Here is a 10,516-nt window from a genome sequence, read left to right as displayed (position 1 = left end):
TGATGTCACTGTTTGGTTTGTCTGCAAAGTTTGAAATAAAAATGTAGATGGTGATTTTGGAACCGAACTGAGTATAATCTTCATGCATGTGGTAATTGGTGTGACCTAGTAGCAAAGTCTTTCCCAGGTAACTATGTTCAAACAAACCCGTAGGGAAGCAGTCTGCTTTTTCTTCCTTAGTTTGTGGCTTTCCCGGGCTTTGTAAATCCTCAGCATGTTTCTTGATCCTCCTCAGAAAAAGAACCTCTTTCTGATTCACCATGAAATGCCTCTCTGTTAATTTCCATCCATTCCTCTTTTCTTTTTCTTTCTGAGCTTGTGTTCTCATACTTCCAAAGCAAATTCCTCCATCAGTTTCTGCTCTGGGGACAGGCTGGACATAGTGGCATCCCTTGCGGTAAGCAGAATAATGCCACCCAAAAGATCTGACCCACTTCCTGGAACCTGAGTATGTTACTTTACATGACAAAAGAGGCTTCATATGTGATTAAGGACCCTGATGTAGGGAGATTATCTTGAACTATCTGGGTGGGCTCAATGTAATCACAAGGGTTTTTATACATGACCAAGGAAGACAATAGGATTGCAGGCAGAAAAAGACATTTGATGACCTCAGCATAGGACAGGAAGCTTCTAGAAGCTGGGAAAGGCAAGGAAACAGATTCTAGAGCGTCCAGAGGGATGCAATCCTGTGATGTTGATTTTAGCCCAGTGAAATTCCTTTTGGATTTCTGACCTCCAGAAATATAAAATAACAAACTTAGGTTGTTCTTAAGATGCTAAATTTGTGATAAGATGTTATGGCAGCAAAAGGAAATGAAAACATCCCACCCCCCAATATTTTCCTACTTATTTCTCTGAGTTCAGAGGAGGCATAAGTTATATATTAATGAGTGCACCCAACAAGCAGAAGTCAGGATAAAGAAATTCCAATGCTGGCAGGGCGCGGTGGCTCACGCCTGTAATTCCAACACTTTGGGAGGCCAACACGGGCGGATCGCAAGGTCAAGAGATAGAGACCATCCTGGCCAACATGGTGAAACCCCGTCTCTACTAAGAATACAAAAATTAGCTGGGCGTGGTGGTGTGCACCTGTAGTCCCAGCTACTCGGGAGACTGAGGCAGGAGAATTGCTTGAACCTGGGAGGCAGAGGTTGCTTGCAGTGAGCCGAGATTGTGCCACTGCACTCCAGTCTGATGCCTGGCAATGGAGCAAGACTCTGTCTCAAAAAAAAAAAAAAGAAAAAGAAAGAAATTCCAGTGCTGAAGACAATGAAGCTGTTCACTATATCATTTGATAATTAAGTTGGTGAATTAAAATTGATGAAAGAGAAAAGTACTTTCTTCTAAGTTAATGAATACTTGGTGAGTGCCACAAATTGGGTGACATTCCATCCTGGATTGTAGCAAACTGACCCGATCAGATCTCTCAGTAAATATAAACAAGTCAGTGCTTCTCAAATTTAAATAATGTACAGATTCACTTAGCAGAATAACTTAAATAATGTGGAAATTATTTGAAGGATTGTATTATTATTTGGAAATTATTTGAAGGATTGTGTTATTATTTGAACCCATATGTACTAATATGAAAATGGGATAGACTCCTTATGCTTACAGTAGTTATATAATATAAATTTTTAAATGTATATATTTTAAAGCCTACATTTAAAATCAATAAATGTAATTCAAATTAATAACACTACTTTTATGTGACAGATATTGTTTTGCTGAACTTAAATTGCTACTATGCAACATGAATATTATATTGACTACTGGGGTTTTTTGAGTTTCTGGTACGCTTCTACAATGGGGTTTGGGAATTTCCTCAACACTTGATTTATTCAAATTATTCCATAGGTTTTTTGGTTTTTATTTTGTTTTTGTTTTTGTTTTTGTTTGAGACAAAGTTTCACTCTTGCTCCCCATGCTGGAGTGCAATGGCGCAATCTCAGCTCACCACAACCTCCACCTCGTGGGTTCAAGTGGTTCTTCTGCCTCAGCTTACCGAGTAGCTGGGATTACGAGCCTGTGCCACCACGCCCAGCTAATTTTGTATTTTTAGCAGAGATGGGGTTTCTCCCTGTTTGTTGGGCTGGTCTTGAACTTCTGACCTCGGGTGATCTGCCCATCTCGGCTTCCCAAAGTGCTGGGATTTCAGGCCTGAGCCACTACGCCTGGCCCATTACATAGTTTTTATTCATGGGCCTGCTATGATTTCATGTGCTATAATTTTCATTTGATGTACAACTGCATCATTTACTGCTTGCTATGGTCTGAATGTTTGTGTCCCTCCAAAATTAATGTGTTGAAATCATAAATCCCAAGGTGATGGTATGAAGAGGTGGGGCTTTTGGGAAGCAATTGGATTTTGAGGGTAGAGCTTTTATGAATGGAATTTGTGTTCTTATAAAAGAGGTCTGAGAGGCTGGGTGCAGTGGCTCATGCCTGTAATCCCAGCACTTTGGGAGGCCAAGGCAGGCGGATCACGAGGTCAGGAGATGGAGACCATCCTGGCCAACATAGTGAAACCCCGTCTCTACTAAAAATTAAAAAAATTAGTTGAGCATGGTGGTGCATGCCTGTATTCCCAGCTACTCTGGAGGCTGAGGCAGGAGAATTGCTTGAACCCAGGAGGTGAAGGTTGGAGTGAGCCAAGATCATGCCATTGCACTCCAGCCTGGGCAACAGTGCAAGACTCCATCTCAAAAAAAAAAAAAAAAAAGAAAGAAAGAAAGAAGTCTGAGAGAAACCCCCTTACCCCTCTACCATCTGAGGTTTCAGAGAGAAGATGGCCTTGTATGAGGAGGTCACCAGACACAGAATTTTCCTGTACCTTGATCTTAGACCTTCCAGCCTACAAAACTATGAGAAATAAATTTCTATTGTTGGCTCAGCATGCTGGCTTACACCTATAATCCCAGCACTTTAGGAGGCCAAGGCAGGCGGATCACTCGAGGTCAGGAGTTTGAGACCAGCCTGGCCATCATGGTGAAACCCCGTCTCTACTAAAAATACAAAAATTAGCCGGACATGGTGGCACATGCCTGTATTCCCAGCTACTTGGGAGGCAGAGGCAGGAGAATCACTTGAATCTGGGAGGCAGAGGTTTCAGTGAGCCGAGATTGCACCACTGCACTCCAGCCTGGGCTACAGAGCAGGACTCTGTCTCAAAAAAAAAAAAAAAAAAAAAAAAAATTCCATTGTTTATAAGCCACTCTGTTTATGGCATTTTGGTATAGCAGCCTGTATAGATGAAATCGTATACTTTGTCATTGTCCTGCAATTATTAGAGTAGTGCTAATTGGCTCTAACTTGAATATGTACACACATGATAGTGGAGGTATCAAAATGACACTTACACAGTGGTTACCCAGAACCAAAATAGACGTATGCATTTTCAATTATAATTGAAATGAATACAAACATGCAAAACTGTGACTCCCAAGAATTTGCCTGTGGCCTGATAGGGGCCCAAAAAACTGGGATAGGTTAGGAAAGACAGCAAATTAATAGAGCGCAGTGTTTTGTTGTTCATCAACCTTAAGAGAACACAAATTACACATCTAAGGCTTTGAGCTATTGTAAAGAATACGTTTTTTTTTGAAAATACATTTAAATTTTTATGCAAATATTACAGGAAAATAATTTGAAAATTCAAGTGATGCTAAAAAGCTTATCCCAAGAAACAATAACTCCTTATTCCTCTACCTTCCACCAGTAGATGTTTTTTATTCTGGGATTTACTTTATCATTTGTAAATAAAATGCCTTGATTGCTGTCTGTCAACTTATTCATTTTTGACATTACTTATTGCCTTCTCATAATGGTAGATGAAGATTTTCATTATTTACACTCCCCTTCTGCTCTTTTCATTTTCCCCATAAAATTAGCATATCAAATTTTAATTCATATTCTATATTGTCTTTATTCAAATAATGTTTACTGTTTAACCAGGTAGAGCATTGTGATTATAGTTCTATTCATATGCAACTTTCTGTTTTTCCTGGAGTTGATAATTTCCTTTTCTTTTCATTTTCCTAGTATTGGGAATACTCTGTCTTCCCAAATAGTATAAGAGACCTCTAAATCTCTTTATACAGTATTCCCAAGGTCAAATCTGTCAAATAATTTATGTGTTCTGAGATTTTTTTTTTGGAGATACTATCCCCACATACAAACACCCTCAAAACCTTGACTCCTCTTCTCTAGCCTGGGCTGGTGGCTTCTACGCCTGCTACACAGCTGTGGTCCTGGCACTTCCCCGGCTGTCATTCTGGGAATTCCCTTTACCTCTCTGCTGTTTTCTGGCTCCCATTCTTCCTCTTTCTTGGTTTAATTCCTCATTTAGGAAAACATATCCTCTAGTGACTTCCTGAGAAAGCATTTACGGGAGACAGTGTATGTGCCTGAAATGTCTTTTTGATACCCTTATAGTTACTTGATTGATAGTTTGGCTAGATGTAATCTTTTAGGTTGAAAATAATTTTTATCAAAAATCTTAAGACATATTATTTTCCCCTGTCTTTTAGTTTTTAATAGTTTTCTTAAAAATGCAAGGTAATTCTTATTCCTTATCCTTTGGATATATCTCTGGAACCCTTTGGCATCTTCTCTTTACCAAGATGTTCTGAAGTTTCACAAAGATTAAATTTGATGTGGATCTTTTTTATTCATTTATTATTTTGGATGCCTACTGGGTTTTAAAGTCTGGAGACCCAAATGTTTAACTTCTTTTCTTTTTTGTCATTGTTGCTCACTCTCGTCCGCCTCTTAGCCTCATATCCCTCAGTTCAGAGCCTTTCTGGTTAAACTTCAGAGAACAATCCTCAGGTATCCTGAAAGGGACTTGATTTTGAATGGTGGCATTGAGGACCCTTTGTTCTAATTGTTCCTTCTCCTAACTGAAAACAAACAAATAAGCCAGGTATGATGGTGTGCTCCTGGTAGTCCCAGATACTTGGAAGACTGGTCGATAGGATCATTTGCATGCAGCAGTTCAAACCCAGCCTGAGCAACACAATAAGACCCCCAATTCTGAAAACAAACAAACCCAACAGCCATCAAACCATCTTAGTATTTATAGGCTCCTGCTTTACTGCCACTTTCAATTGTATCTCCACTTGCAGAATATTAACCTCAAATTCCTTAGTCTTTTCAGTCTACCAGGCAAACTAGCTTGCCTCTCACTGCTAGCCTGTCTCACTTACATCCAGCCCCATCCATATGAAGCGCACTTCCTGTTGAATCATTTACCACTGTTTATTGTGTTCTAGTCCTCATCCATTGTGGTTTGGGGTTTACGGATTCAATTCTTCTGGCTTCCCTAACATTAGAGCTTCCCTTTTTTTTGCTTTTTGTTCTGCTTGTTTACTGGTGAATTTTATAGGAGAAAGAGGTCAGAATTGTCTTCATTACCATGAAGATGTGTTTAACAATTATAGCAGTCCAGTAATGAAATGACCTATCCTTCAAAATAAAAAGTGTCAGCATTGGAAGTACCCAGTAGAGACTTGGTTGTTCTTTCTTTCAGGAATACTAATGAAGAAACGTCTGGAAAGGGGGTAGGGACAAGCTAAATGACTCATTTAAGGTCTTTTGCAAGTATACAAGTTTATAAATCTGTACTTTAATTCTACCACGGGCTGAAGGGAAGCAGAAATCATTAAATAATTAAGATCATGAGCCTCAAAATCAAATGGCTTCCATGTGAATTCCAGATCTGTCTTTTACTTATGCTATATTTTAATTTCTTTAGCTTCAATGTCCTACTTCATAGAATGGGAACTACCTATTGTACATGATTGTTATGAAATTAACACAGTAAATGTGGTCTAATATAAACACATAATCTTTGTTAACTAATTTCAATAATCATGTGTTTAAATCAAGCCTGTGAATGGGAATTAATATTTTCTTCTCTTTTTTTTTTTTTTTTTTGAGGCAGAGTCTCACTCCATCACCAGGCTGAAGTACAGTGGCGTGATCTCGGCTCACTGCAACCTCCACCTCCCAGGTTCAAGCGATTCTTCTGCCTCAGCCTTCCGAGTACCTGGGACTACAGGTGTGCGCCACCATGCTCAGCTAATTTTTTTTATTTTTAGGCAGACGGGTTTTCACCATGTTGGCCAGGATGGTCTCTGTCTCTTGACCTTGTGATCCACCTGCCTTGGCTTCCCAAAGTGCCAGGATTACAGGTGTGAGCCACTGCGCCCAGCAGGGAAATAATATTTTCTACATTAATAACATTTTTGAATTGTTACCGCCTAGAACCAAGCTGAAGGAATCTATTGTATCATCTCTTGGCTGTGGTATTTATATTCTTGATCTAGGCTAGATCTGGCTTGGGGTGGTGGGGGCACATCGTTTTACATTGCTTTTACTCAGCAGGCATCACCTTTGTCTTTTGAAAAAGAAGGGAAATGTGAGCTTGTAATAAACAGAGATTATTTCATAATAATCCAAATACAAAACCAAACAGCAAGTTACAATAATCAATTTCCATAGTGACAACTCTTTCATTTGTACTAGGGGTTTACAGTTGATCTCTAGAAGTGAAATATGATTCCCACCCTGTGAAAGAATTTGGTTTGATCACTTTTCAGCAAAATTAGGCAAGCAAAGATTATTTCTAGTAAAGAGTAGAGTGGACTAACTTTCAAAAATAAAATAAACAGCTTGAAATTTATATAAATATTGGGTGCTACACTTGTAAAGAGCTCCACTTCTAAAGTAGCCTTATTACTCTTACATTTTTATATTAGCAATTTCATTGTGGAAGTCTTTTTATAAATAACGCAGACAGATTCTAGGATAGACTTCTTTATACCAATTCTCTGTTGAATTCAAATTAATAAGACATTGCTGCATGCATTCTACAGGGGACGTTTGGCTCATGCCAATATTTTCGTCAAGGAAGATCAGAATAAGGTGTGTTCTGTGGCAGGAATATTAGACCTCCCCATCTTTGAAGAGCTCCTCCTTATCCTCTTGCTGGATGTAGTAGAGATTCGGAAGCGTAGGACGGTATGTTGACTTGTTCATCCAGAGTGTCCACTGAGGGTACAGTTGTATTTTAGTGGCTACTATGGGCTGTAGCAATGACATTTCGCTAAAGCAGACTCCACTCTTCCAACCCCTGCATACTAGAAAGAGGGCTTGAGGGTCAAGTGATTGGTCCTGATTAAAATATGTGACAGTTTGGATATTTGTTCCCTCAGAGTCTCATGTTGAACTTTGATCCCCAGTGTTGGAGGTGGAGCCTAGTGGGAGGCGTTTGGGTCATGGAGGCGGATGTCTCATGAATAGCTGGGTGCCATTCTCCTGGGATTGAGTTCTTGCTCTATCAATTTCCACAAGAACTGATTGCTAAAAAGAACCTGGACCTTCCTCCCCTCTCTCTCCTTCTTCCTCCCTCTTGCCATGTGGTGCCTGTTCCCCTTCACCTTCCACCATGAGTGGAAGCTTCCTGAAACCCTCCCCAGAAGGACATGCTGGCACCATGCTTCTTGTATAGCCTTCAGAACTGTGAACCAAATGAATATCTTTTCTTTTTTAATAAGTAACCCAGCCTCAGGTGTCCCTTTATTGCAGCACAAACAGACTAGGACGATCTCTGTCGCCATTGGCTTGCCCCCATTGGCTTGCCCCTGGCTGCTCCTGGAGAGGCATGGCCTTGTTGCTGCGCGTGGGTAGGAGAGCCCAGCTGGCATGTAAATACTCGACGACCCTGAGGGAAAAAGTTGCTGAACCCTAAGGGTTCAGATCCCCTTTTTGTGGCATCCTGCTTCCTTTGGCTCATGTTCCCTATAGGAAATTTGGGAAATATGTCCCACCTGAAAGAACTCTGGCCACAAGATACCCAAATACACCTCATTAATGACAAGAAGAAGGCAATGATGCAGATGAACTGATATGTCACATGCTAATCATCCCAGCGTTGAAGTCCTGAAGCTACCCATGGATTTGGACTGCGACCTCCTGGACAGGGATATTTCTTCCCTCCCTCCCCTCTTCTCATTCCTCCTTGTCCTGGGGTTTGCCAGCTATCATGGAGTCTGCAGAATTTTGGTGAGGGAAGGGACCTCACAGATCATCTCCCCACCTCCCTCAGACTCAGAGGTCCTGTCTAGAGCCACCCTGATCTGTCCTTAGGTAGATGACATTTGATGAAAAAAATAATCGGCTCTGTTCAATAAAACAGCACTACTTGCCAATAGTTAAGTATCTCAAGATAATAGATCCATGTTGTTTTACCATACAAGGAGTGAGACTCCTTTCAAAGGTTTGATAAAACATCCCTTTCAAATAGCCTTTTTGAGGTTTTCTAACTAAGTACAAGGTTCATTTTTCTCTTCCCTGTCTAGTATCATAGGTTCTTTTGATTCCCCTCTCTAAGGGTCAGGAGTTCATCTTTCCCCTATGCGAGTGTCACGAAGCCCCTCCTCCCCTGCGGATCACAAAGCAATTTTCAGGAGGGGTCTAAGGTTGAACTTGTTTTGAAAGGAAAACCTGTCATTCTGATGTGACAGAAAACAAGTGTGTGGTGGTCATCTAGTTCTGAGCTGGTGGACACTCCTTCCTTCTTGCAATGCAGGTCTTATCAAAGATCATGGACTAACTTTTAAATTCTGTGTTTGGTCTTTTTTCTCTGTAATCATTTGGTGTGGATTTGATAGGATCTAGAGCAACACAAATCCTGGGAATGGCAGAGATCGTCAGCAGGCTTGGGACCGAGTGAACAAATGCTTAGACTCCTACTACCTTGCCCCTTTATCTTCCCAGCTATATCTCTTTTTTGCCTCCCTTTCACGGTGAGTGGATGCCTAGTCTAACTGTCCATTGATAGGCTTCATTGTCTTAAAGAGAGCCTATTACCTGAACCTATCTGACTTTCTAAAGGCTTTCAGAACCTTTCTGCTCCTAATATCTCTAATATGACTGGTTTGTCCTCAGAAGAGAAGAATTTCGGCCGGACGTGGTGGCTCACACCTGTAATCCCAGCACTTTGGGAGGCCGACATGGGTGGACAATAAGGTCAGGAATTTGAGACCGGTATGACCACCATGATGAAACCCTGTCTCTACTAAAAATACAAAAATTAGCCGGCGTTGTGGCACGCGCCTGTAATCCAGCTACTCGGGGCTGAGGCAAGAGAATTGCTGCTAATATATTAAACGTTCTTAGAATTCAAAATTTTAAATTCAGAGATCTTAGGATCTAAAGAATGAATGAACCTGGGAGGCGGAGGTTGCAGTGAGCTGAGATTGTGCCACTGCACTCCAGCCTTGGCAACAGAGCGAGACTCAGTCTCAAAAAATAAAATGAAAAAAAAATGAAAAAGAATAACTTCCCTTGTGTTGTTCCTTATTTCAAGCTCAAAGACTGCAAAGGAAGCGCCACATCTCTTCCATTCTTCTTTGAACTGTTCCAGGGCCCCTGTCCTGTATAAATTTGGAATTGTGCCAGTTAAGAGCCCAAATTGTAGTTGGATCCTGGCTGAGATGCCTTGTTACCTACTCCAGAGGTCACTGTTCAAACAGAATAGGTGTGGGACCCCTGGGCTTGTGGAACATGGTGTTCCTAGACTCAGCTTGGGATGTTGATACCAGAAACTATGGCTAGATGAAATCATGGTCTCTGCGGGAGGGACAAACTCCTAGTTGCCTTTCTCATACACACCCAAGAGAGGTTGCAAAATCATTAACAAATATGAAGGAAAAATCACAGGGAAATTTCCTTGGGTATCTGTATAGCGCCACTAAATACAAAAGATGACATCTTAGACGACCTTATCGGGGTGAAAATATTACTATTATTAAAAGTAGTAGTAATATAAAAGTAGGTATTACTATTATACCTGCTACTGGGGACGTGAATGTCTGCGTAAACCCCTGCAACCTCCATTGTTTTGCCCTGAGTTCCAAAGCTGCCTTTCTATGAGGAACCCATAAACCTCCATATATATATATATATATATATATATATATATATATATATATATTTCCTCCAGTGCTGCCGGGAAATCTTCTATAGATGGTCTGGAAAAAAGAGTAAGCCCTTGAGGTGTGATCACTAAGTCTTCCATGGGTTAGAAGTGCACACCCAAGATAGGATGGGTTTGGAATGATCAGAGTCCTCACCAAAGAAAGTGCCGTACTCTAGTGCCCCACACCGAAAGGGGCAATGCACCCCCAGCAGAGTGTGCACAGAAATCAGTGCTCCCGCTGCCTAAACCTTACTTTCAAGGTAACTTAATATAGATTAAAATGAACGAATCCCCACCCCCTGACCAAGGTATATATTTTAGTATTTATTTAGTACTTAGCAAACAACTCTGTGTGTATTAATGAAAAAAAGGCTTGTCCCTTCCCCTGAAACAAAACAAAACAAAAACAAAGCAAAGCAAGCAACCTTTGACAGGCTGCTAACATATTACAGTTTCTTAGAATTCAAAATTTTAAATTCAGAGATCTTAGGATCTAAAGAATGAATGTCTTTTTTTTTTTTTCCCATT

The sequence above is a fragment of the Cebus imitator genome, unplaced genomic scaffold (assembly GCF_001604975.1).
Source record: "Cebus imitator isolate Cc_AM_T3 unplaced genomic scaffold, Cebus_imitator-1.0 Scaffold65, whole genome shotgun sequence".
In the NCBI taxonomy this organism is placed as follows: domain Eukaryota; kingdom Metazoa; phylum Chordata; class Mammalia; order Primates; family Cebidae; genus Cebus; species Cebus imitator.
This window is presented reverse-complemented; position numbering follows the sequence as displayed.